The following is an 11,542-nucleotide window of genomic DNA, read 5'->3' on the forward strand; positions in this document are numbered from 1 at the left end:
ATAGAGGGAGTACATTTTTTAGCGGTCCCTCCTCTCGTACATTTTTTTGAGGGGGTCCTCTCTCATACTGTGCCCTAGTTGGGCTGGAAAAAAGCCCAATTTGTACCTAAAAATGCCTAATTTGTACAAAATTCCATATCTAAGTTTTTTAAAAATTCTTATACACACATAAAAAAAAGTGGATGTGATTTTTGTACCTAAAAATTCCATACAAAGAGAAAAATACTGCTATATGCTAAAAAATGTCATGTTCTTTCAAACAAAAAATGTCATCCTCAACAAAAATGAAAAAGGCATGATTTATGTAAAAGTACGTCACACTCTTGAACATAAAAATGCCATGCTCTTTGAAAAAAATTGAGAATACCATGCTTGTGGCAAAAAAATGCCATTTTATGGGCCTGAACCTAATATTAAAAATGTCATGTTATTATTGATAAAAACTGACATCCTATTATTAAAAAAATGCCATGTTATTAATTATTAAAATGTCATGCTCTTAATAAATAAAACTGCCATCCTCTAATTAATAAAAATGACATGCTATTAATAAAAATGCCATGTTGTTAATTATTAAAATGCCATGTTATAAATTATAAAACTGCATCCTATTACTAATAAAAAAGCCATGTTATTAACTATTAAAATGCCATGTTGTTAGTTATAGAAATGCCATCCTCTTATTTTAAAATGACATGTTATTAATAAAAATGTCATGTTGTTAATTATAAAAATGTCATCCTCTTATTTAAAAAATGACATGTTATATTTATTAAAACTGCCATGTTACTAATAAAAAAGCTATTTTATTAATAAAAATGCCATGTTATTAACTATTATTAACTATTAAAGTTGCCATGTCATTGATTATAAAAATGTCATGTTATTAATTATTAAAGTGCCTTACTCTTATTAATATAAGTGCCATCCTATTATTCATAATGAAAACTGCCATCATCTTAAAATAAAAATGACAAGGTCCAACGAGTTAAAATGCCATGGTCTAAAAATGTAAAAATGTCATCCTACCTATAATGAAATTTACACATGACAAGCATTAGAACAAAAGTTTGTTGAACACAAAGTAACAAATTTGCATTGTTAAAAAAATGTATGCCATGACAACTCCATGAATTTGCTATGTTAAAGAATTATTTTCACATGTGGACGTTAAGGAAAAGCTCTAGGAAATTGACATGTTAAAACATTATTTCCCATGAAAAAATTCTAGGAATTGGCCATGGACATTGTTTGCACATGTGAATTTGCCACCTAGTACAAAAACATCTGCAACCAATTTTTTTCGTGAGTTGATACTATCTCGAAACAAAAAGAATTGAAAACAACTTATTGATGCATGATAGTTTTGCCAAGCCACCACACACAAAATGACACGTGACAAAAAAAATGCAATTTTCTCTAAAAAAGCTATGTTTCACTAAACAATAACTGCCATGTTTTTGAATTTGCCATATGATTTTCTGCTATGTTATGAATTTTCCATATGAATTTCTTTCAGAAACTTGCCATGCCCACTTCACACGTAAATGCCATGTGACCAAATATAATTTGAGAGTCCTAAAAACTACTATAGTTACATTTTTCCAAGCCACTTCACATAAATGCCATGTGACCATGTGGGGATTAGAGCAAGCATTAGGTTCTCATATAGCTGGAAATTTGCAAGAATGTAACAAAAATGCCATGGCAAAAATCCGACTCAAATTTGACTCATCGTGAAGTGGCAATGCTCGCTTACGATGACACCAAACAACGGTATATGGCGTTTTCAAATGCCATTCCGACTGTGGGCATTGGTTAACTTGGCCTTGTATTAGGCTAGCCCTGGTTTTCGTCATCTTTCACCTTAAAAACATGCGCCCCATTTATATATGTTTTTTCACCTCTTTCTCTCTAAAAGAAAAAAGGCAGTGCCCCTGCCAATTCCTCAAAAAGAAAAACCCGACTCAAAACTGCCAATACAAGGGGACAAGTATTGCTGTACATGGCAAAATGTATCTAAAAATTTGCCAAAATGTTCGATAATGCACTAGGATCTCGTGTGAAGTTTCTCATGGCAGTAAGATGTCGGCAAATGTCCACTGCAATTTTAGGGAAAAAAAGAAACTATATATGGTTTCGGGAGAGGTGGACCTGAAGCGCACGCGGTGGAGCTCGACCACACCGTTGGGGCGCCCGCGGACGGCGATGTGCACTCCGGGCTCACGACGGGTTGGTCGACGGTGTTCGAGACGTAGATGCGAGTGAGGAGGCGTGGGAGGTTTCCGGCGACCGCGGGTCCGCAGCGACATGTAGCAGCGGCGGCGCCGTAGGTGCAATCTCGGAGCTCCTGCAAAGCAAGTTGCGGGGGCGGCGGTTCCTGCACGGTTGTTTGACACGAAATATCTCGTGGCTGACGGTTGCGAGTTAATGTTTCCCTCTAAAAATTACAGTTTTTTCTCAGTTTGGTTTAAAAAAAAGAGGTCAAGACTTCTTTCTTAAAACGTCTTACATTTGAAAACAGAGATAGTATTAAAACAAACCACGTTGTTAGGGATACTAGGATTTATAAACTATATTATTTGTTGACATCAAGCGACATCAAAGTTCTAAAAACCATGACTTCTGGAAAACACACGGTAATCTCCAAATACTTCAAAAATAGCGAGCTGCCAAGCACAGCCTGAATAACATATACACATGATCAACTAAATTGTACTACTCCTACTGTTCATCTTTGCAAGACGTTTTAGAGCATCTCCAATAGCCGCGCTATATAAGCGCCGCGCTGAAAAATTAGTGCTTTTTGCGTGTGCGCAACCGCTCCGGGCGCTTCAACGAAGACGCAAAATTCGCACGCACGGCATATCTAGTTCAGTGCGTGGGACGAAACGTCATCGCGCGCCACTTATTTTGCTACGCCTGCTCCCCCGCGCTGGACTCTCGAGCGCGTGCTCGCAACTCCACCTATCTCATCCAGCCGCTGGCGCCGCCGCCGCCCGCGCCATCCCATTTCTTCCGGCGACCGTTCCGGCGCTTCCCCGACCTATCCCCGCGCCGCCGCGGCTTCCTCCATCTCCCTCTAGTCACCGCCGGCCGTCGCGCGCGCCAGTCCTCTGACGAACATCGCCCGGCCGCCCACTGCCTCTTGGCGTCCGCAAGGTGTTCGACAAAATGCTCGCAATGCATGTATTGCTTCAACTTCACATTTTTTACATGAATTTGGTGCATGTTGTTTGTAGTTTTTATAGCCTAGTTTAAATTGAACATTGTAGATGAGTTCGTCGTATGATTCTTCCGAAGAAGAATTTGATATGGAAGAGGAGGACGATCTTGCAATGATCCTAGCTATGCACATCAATAAGAAACCAAAGCATGGTGGTTCGGCTATGGGTCGACAGAAAATTTGGAAGGATAGGATCGATGCTCACAACAGATTGATGAGGCACTATTTTGTGGAGAATCTGACATACCCCGAGTCCTACTTTCGTCGCCGGTTTAGGATGAGCACTGAGTTGTTCAGGCGCATTGCAGAGAAACTAGCGAGCCATGACCCGTTTTTTCAGCAAAGGAGGAATGCCGCCAGAGAGCTCGGGCATAACACCTTTCAGAAGGTGACAGCCGCTTTGCGTATGTTGGCATATGGTATCCCGGCTGATCTAGTTGATGATCACTTGGCCATGGGTGAGAGCCAAGCCATCATGTGTGTCAAGCGCTTCGCAGTCGAAATTGTGCAAGTGTTTAGCCAGGAGTATTTGAGATCTTCCAATGTTGAAGACGCCGCAAGGCTATTGAAGATGAACAAAGCTCCCGGCTTCCTAGGTGTAACACCCCGGTGTAATGATGCTACAGTAATCCCTGGGGTTAAGTTAATCCTTTTGCTAAACAAGTGTTTGATCATCTTTGTTTCTCTTTCATTTCAAATTCCGGTTGAATTCAATTTCAAATTTTGAGTGAAATTCAAAATTGCTCAAACATGAAAAAAATGTTCATCATGTGCCAAATAATCCACAACTAATATTGGTGGTGAACCAACATTTTTGCAAAGTGTTTAAGTGGCCTAAACTACTTAAAACAGTGACCTAAGCAATAAATTAAATGCCTTTTTAATTTATGAAAATTGCAAACTTTTTCAAAAGTCTCACAATCTTTTGTGGCAGTGCACAATACTTTTTTGAATTTGTTTTGGCGAGTGGCATATTTTTGCAAGGTCAATTGTGGCAAAAAGAAAATGCAAAAGCTACTGGAAAAAGAAAAAGAAAAAAACAAAAGGAAAAGGAAAAGCCTCGCCTGCCCCCCTGGGGCCAAGCCCACCCGGGCCGGCCCAACGCCCCCTCACCTAGGCCGGCCCACTCTCCTCCCCGGTCACCTCCCTCCTGATAACCCACAAGTATGAGGGATCGCAACAGTTTTCGAGGGTAGAGTATTCAACCTAAATTTATTGATTCAACACAAGGGGAGTCAAAGAATATTCTCAAGTATTAGCAGGTGAGTTGTCAATTCAACCACACCTGGAAACTTAATATCTACAGCAAAGTATTTAGTAGCAAAGTAATATGATAGTAGTGGTAACGGTGGCAAAAGTAATATTTTTGGTTTTATAGTGATTGTAACAGTAGCAACGGAAAAGTAAATAAGCGAAGAACAATATATGAAAAGCTCGTAGGCAATGGATCAGTGATGGATAATTATGTCAGATGCGATTCCTCATGCAATAGTTATAACATAGGGTGATACAGAACTAGCTCCAGTTTATCAATGTAATGTAGACATGTATTCTGAATATAGTCATACGTGCTTATGAAAAAGAACTTGCATGACATCTTTTGTCCTACCCTCCCGTGGCAGCGGGGTCCTATTGGAAACTAAGGGATATTAATGCCTCCTTTTAATAGAGTACCGGACCAAAGCATTAACTCTTAGTGAATACATGAACTCCTCAAACTACGGTCATCACCGATAAGTATCCCGATTATTGTCACCTCGGGGTTAACGGATCATAACACATAATAGGCGACAATATACTTGCAAGATAGGATCAAGAACTCTCATATATTCATGAAAACATAATAGGTTCAGATCTTAAATCATGGCACTCGGGCCCTAGTGACAAGCATTAAGCATAGCAAAGTCATAACAACATCAATCTCAGAACATAATGGATACTAGGGATCAAACCCTAACAAAACTAACTCGATTACATAATAAATCTCATCCAACCCACCACCGTCCAGCAAGCCTACGATGGAATTACTCATGCATGGTGGTGAGCATCATGAAATTGGTGATGGAGGAAGGTTGATGACGATGATGGCGACGGATTCCCCTCTCCGGAGCCCCGAACGGACTCCAGATTAGCCCTCCCGAGAGAGATTAGGGCTTGGGGTGGCTCCGTATCGTAAAACGCGATGAATCATTCTCTTTGGTTTTTTCTCCCCGAACACGAATATATAGAGTTGGAGTTGAGGTCGGAGGAGCACCAGGGGGCCCACGAGGCAGGGGGCACACCTAGGGGGGTATGTCGGATTTCGGGTTTCGGCAAAACCCTTGAGGTTCGAACACTGGGGTGCGCACGAAGATCTCTCCCCTCTCTAGCTCGCGTGCTCTAAGATCTCATGGCCTAGCTAGACGATCCCAAAGAACATGAGACACAAGATTTATACTGGTTCGGGCCACCGTTGTGGTGTAATACCCTACTCCAGTGTGGTGTGGTGGATTGCCTCTTGGGTTGAGGACGAACAGTACAAGGGAAGAACAGCCTCGCGAGGAGAGGTGTTCTTGTGCTTGGTGTGCTTGTGTGGTTAGATTGGAATCCCCCTCCTATGGTGGTGGCTATTCCTACTTATAGAGGCCCTGATCCTCTTCCCAAATATTGAGCAGGAAGGGATCCCACAATGGCCAAATTCGAAGGAAGACAACTAGTACAAGCTATCCCGACAAAAGTGGTCTTCGCCTGCCAAGGGCTCTGGTGGTGACGCCGTCCTAGGCTCCACGATGACCTCCGTCTTGCCATCCTGCTGGTCTTGGTCTTGTTGCACCGATATGGAAACCTTTGCCTCATGCCTCGGGACTCCTCGTTTGCGCTTGCCCCTTTATCACCAAAGAGGAAACGAGGACACTGTGCGCGCTGGCGCCCGCCTGGTTCCAGTCATCATGGCTTGTGTCACAGGAACCTCGCGAGGTGTCCCTTGCCTTGATCTCTCCGCCCCTCGCGAGCCAGCCCTGGTGAGGCCGCCCCTGAGGAGGTCTTGCGTCGTCCGCCTCATGAGGGTCTTGAATGTTTGCTAGTGAAGATGGGCCGTACGGGGCCGCTGGTGGAGCCACACTGCGGGCCACAGGCAGGCAAATCTGGGACCCCCGTTCCCAGAACGCCGACAGTAGCCCCCGGGTCCAAGGCGCGCTCGGGCTTGGCTTCGAGGCGAAGCCAAAGGACAAGCGCGGAGCGCCGTGGGCCCCATCAGCCTGCGGCGGCGGTTGGCGCGTGGCGACTGATTGGACGTGGGCGTCTCTGCTTCCCCACACAGCCTCCGCAACTGCCCGACTGACAAAAGGCCGGTGCGGGGAATGCTTGACTTCATTGACTTCCTTCGCCCTGCTCCAGATCCCCTCTCTTGCTCCTCACTTCTGAAATCTCCAGATCTGCTCCGATCTCCTTCCGAGCTTCCGACCAATGACGCCCCGAAAGCCCAAGGTTGATTCGCCGCCCGCCTGGTACGAGCCGGCCTTGGAGGCGCCCAATGTCTCGGCGAAGAACCTCGCTGTCACGCGCCTACTGATGGCAGGGAGAACAACGAGAAGGGGGAGACCGAGCTCCGGGCTGGCTCCGCCGTGCTCGAAGCTCCGAAGAGCTCCTTCTACCCCGTCTTCATGAGCAGCGTCGTCGCCGGCTTCGTTCCCCCCTTCTCTGACTTCTTCTATGCGGTCCTCCATCACTATGGGTTACAGGCTCTTCATCTCCATCCCAACTCCGTTATTCTCTTGTCCAACTTTGCCTTTTACTGTGAGGGCTACATCGGGGTGATGTCGTTCGTGGCACTGCTGCGTCACTTCTTCTACCTCCGGATCAACGACGGCCACACCACGGGGTGCGCCAACTTCATCGCAGCCGGCAAGGCTAACACGATTTCAAAGACGGGGAAGAAGGCCGATAGCTTCAGGAGCAAGTGGGTTATGATGGATGCCAAGTGTGTCCACCCACGGCTGAAGCTGCCGACGGGAATGCCTCAGCCTGATGAGGGGTGGTCCTGCGCGAAGCTTACCGATGACCGGGCGAAGCTGGTGCTGGAGAAGATGAACGCCAACCTGAGGCCGGGCAACACGAAGGTGGCGAAGCTGACGGGGACCATGCTCCTGAGGGAATTCATGGTTCTGCCAGTGGCTCCTCTCCAGGTGCGCACGCGCCCCTTGTGGATGGAGAAGACAAGCTCCGCTTGAGTCCGAAGGCCTTGTCCGACGAGGAGCTGACCGTGGCCCTCCGTCTCCTGGTCGGAGACGACCAAGAGTATCCGCTGAATCCCCACACTTCCTTGTTCCTCCAGAAGGACGGGGTGGAGGTCGTAGCCGCCATGCCCACCTTTGACGGGCGCGTCCTGGTACCGCCAGCGCCTTCTGAAGCCCCGATGGTGACGGCGACGGTGGACGTGTCTTCTGGTGATTCCCGCAGGGACGGAGAGGAGGAGGAGGACGAGGAGTGCGACTCAGAGGCAGCCCCTGAAGAGATGGGGGAGACCTCCCCCTTGCACAAGGCCGACATCCTTCGCCTCCTGCCCGACGACGATGGCGAGGCCGACGTCCTCTTGGAAAAGGGGGAGCCGCCTGTGGTTCCGACGAAGGGCAGGTCAGTGTGGAGTTGCTTCCGGCCCAGCTGCTGCCCCTGCTTATGCTCCCGGAGCTGGCGTGCCCGTGCCTCGGGCCGTGAAGCTCTCCGGCTTCAAGCTCCCGAAGCGGAGGGACTATGCCATGGTGGACCAGTAAGTGTTCTCACCCTGCCTTGTTCTTTCTTCTGGCGCTTGTCCTTGACTCTTTTTCTTCGTTGTGCAACTAGGCCGACGCCTGTGGCGAAGAGGAGAAGGGAGGGTGAGGTGGTGTTGCTTGAGCCCAGGTCATCTCCTGCGGCTGCACCCCTCCTCCATGAGTAAAGGCGGAGATGGCGCTCGTGCTTATCCAACCCAATCATCCTTGCGAGGCTGGGTGGAGCATCCTCGGGAGGGGTCAGCCCTCGAGGCCTCGCCGGCTTCGGGGGTGCCAGCGTCCGGCTCGGGCGCTGGGGTCCCTGAGGCTCAGGAGCCTCTGGCCTCCCAGGCCATGGTGACTGTCGGCGTTCTGGGAACGGGGTCCCCAGACTTGCCTGCCTGCGGCCTGCGGCGTGGCTCAAGTGGGGGCCCAGCGCGGCCCATCTTCATCAGCTCAAGCTCAAGACCCTCGCGAGGGGCCAAGCCTCACGGGGCGGACGACAGGAAGTTTCCTCAGAGGCGGCCTCATCCGGCAGGCTCATGAGGAGGCGGAGGGATCAAGGCAGGAATACCTCGCGAGGAGCCCATGACGCAAGCCATGACGATCGAGACCAGGCGGGCGCCAGGCGGGCGCCGGCCTGCGCAGTGTCCTTGTTTCCCCTTTGGTGCAAAGGGGGCAAGCACATGCCAAGGCACCGGGCAAAGGTTACCATTCCGGTGCAACAAGACCAAGACCAGCAGAGCGGTAGGACGGAGGTCACCGTGGAGCCCAAGACGGCGTCATCACCAGTGCTTTTGGCAGCCGAAGACCACCTTTGGTCAGGATAACTTGTACTATATGTTCCCCTTCAAAATGGCCAATTGTTGGCGCCCTTTCCGCTCATTATTTGGGGAGAGGCCTAGGGCCTCTATAAGTAGAACTAGCCACATAGAGTAGGAGGAGATCCAGAAATCTGGTGGAGCCCTAGCAGAGAGAGAGAGAGGCGACTGAACTCACCCTAGCAGTTCATCGCACCAGCTCAAGAAGACCTCTCGCGAGGCTGTTCTTCCCTTGTACTGTTCATCATCAGCCCTTGAGGCAATCCACCACACCACACACTGGAGTAGGGTTTTACACCACAACGGTGGCCCGAACCAGTATAAACCTCGTGTCCCTTGTGTTGTTCGTTGTTTCCAGCTTAGATCACGCGAGGAGATTGGACGTAGATCGGTAGGGGAGAGATCTCCACGCGCACCCCAGTGTTCGAACCTCAAGGGTCTGCCGAAACCCAAAATCCGACATTTGGCGCGCCAGGTAGGGGTGCGCTGGAATCTTTCTTCCGCTGTTCGCGTGTGATCTTTCGTCGTGTCCATGGCTGATACTCGTCGGGCTCGCGCCGAGTGTCGGGCTGCTCTCGCCACCCGCGTCGCCCAGACGGCAGCCGTCGGCGGACGTCCTCGTCGTTCCCCGTCGCCCGCCGCCTACACCGCCACCAGCCCGGCGGGGAACGAGCACCAGGCCTCCCCCAGCATCCTTCGGTGCGGCGGGAGGGCCGCACCGCCACACCGTCGCTGACTCCAGCCGCTTCGTCGTCCCACGCCCATCGTGCCCCCACGGACGCGCACGCCGCGCTGCTCCTGGCAAGAGAGCTCTTGCACTATCGCCCCGTCGATGACCTCTATGAGGACTGGCTCGCCTACATCACCGAGCTCATCAGCACCACAGGGGGCTCCCCCTTGCCGTCCCTCTCACTGCCTCGCCCTCCATTCCGCGCAGGAGGCGAGGATCAGGAGGTGCCTCCACCACCTCCTCCCCAAGAAGGCGCCCTCGCTCCAAGGCGCGCAGCCCCAGAGCGGGACCCTCCGTGTTCGGCGCCTGCGCAGCAAGAAAGGAGCTCCCAAGAGATCCCTCGTCCCCAAGAAGGTGCTCGCGCGCTCCCAGCGCCGGCGCGCCAAGATCGCGCCCCTGCACCTCCATGCCAAGACCCCGCGCTGCTCCAAGCGGCGGCGTGCGGTAATCCCCAAGAGCAAGCCCAGTACCAGCAAAAGGCACCAGTGGCCACAGCAGGCTGCCGCGCCCTCACCCCCGAGCTACGCGGTGTCGCATGGCCAGGCAAGTTCAAGCCTGACCTGACCCCTCGCTACGATGGCACAGCGGACCCGGTGGAGTTCCGGCAGCTCTATGAGCTATGCATCGAAGCCGCCAACGGAGACGAAAGGGTCATGGCGAACTGGTTTCCCATGGCGCTCAAGGACGGGGCCCGCACCTGGCTCCTGAACCTGGCTCCTGGCACAATCTCCTCCTGGGACGAGATGCGCACTTGCTTCATCGCCAACTTCCAGGGCACTCGCGACCGTCCCCTGGCCGTGAGCGATCTGCGCCGCATCAAGCAGCAGCAAGGGGAAACCCTGCAGAAGTACATCCAGCGCTTCAGCAACGCTCCCCTCAAGATCCCCAAGGTGACTGAAGAAGCCATCATCTCGGCCTTCTCCGATGGCGTACGCGACGTCAAGATGAAGGAGGAGCTAGCAATCCATGAAGACCTGTGCACATCCCTGGAGCTGTTCAACTTGGCGACCAAGTGCGCCAGGGCTGAGGAAGGGCGCCTTTCCCTCCTCGAACTCCTAGCTGCCGACCCAGAAGAGAAGAAGCCCAAGGCCAAGGACGTGAAGCGCAAGGGGGCTGCCGTGCTTGCAGCGAAGCCAGACACCAAGCAAGGCAGGGATCAGCCCGAGTCATCCAAGGGCAGCCGATACTGCGTGTACCACGACCTCCACACCCACAACACCAACGAATGTCAAGAGCTCAGGGCCGTGAGAGATGGACGTGTTGGCCGATGCCACGAGCGCAACGACAGGGGCTATGGCCGAGGAGGAGGAAGAGGTGGCGAACAATGGGAAGACCGTGGCCCTCGCCAAGGGTGGCGAGATCGACCTCGCGAGGATCACTGGCAGGACCAGCCTCGCGAGGGAGGCTGGAGAGATCAGCCTCGTGAGGATCGCCCGCGCGGCAACGCAGGCCTTCCTCCTCTGCCGCCACCGCCAAGGAGGAACGAAGACCAACATCAAGACGAGGGACATGGGGGCTTCCAGGAGCCACGCACAATCACTTGCATCTTGGGTGGCATGCAGGCCCCAGCCTCACAGCGCATCTTCAAGCAGTTTTCTCGCGAGGTGAATGCAGTCCTCCCCAAGCTTGATGCCATGCGCCCTCTCAGGTGGTCTACGTGCGCTATCACGTTCAGCTCAGCGGATCAGCTCAAGTGCGCGGCAACGGCTGGAGTCCTCCCTATGCTTTGCTCCCCAGTCATCAGCAACGTGCAGGTCACCAGGACCCTCATTAACGGCGGAGCAGGACTCAACGTCCTGTCCATCGAGACGTTTGACAATCTCCAAGTGCCGTACGATCAGCTTCAGCCAACCAAGCCATTCTCAGGAGTCACTGATGGTTCCACTGTTCCGATAGGGCAGGTTCGCCTTCCATTCACCTTTGGGCAACGCAACAACTACCGCACCGAGCTCATCGACTTCGACGTCGCTCACATCAGTCTGCCATACAACGCCATCCTCGGGTACCCAGTCCTGGCCAAGTTCATGGAAGTGACTCACCA

Source organism: Triticum urartu, chromosome 7A (genome assembly GCF_056163025.1).
Source record: "Triticum urartu cultivar PI428250 chromosome 7A, HENAU_Tu73, whole genome shotgun sequence".
Lineage (NCBI taxonomy): Eukaryota > Viridiplantae > Streptophyta > Magnoliopsida > Poales > Poaceae > Triticum > Triticum urartu.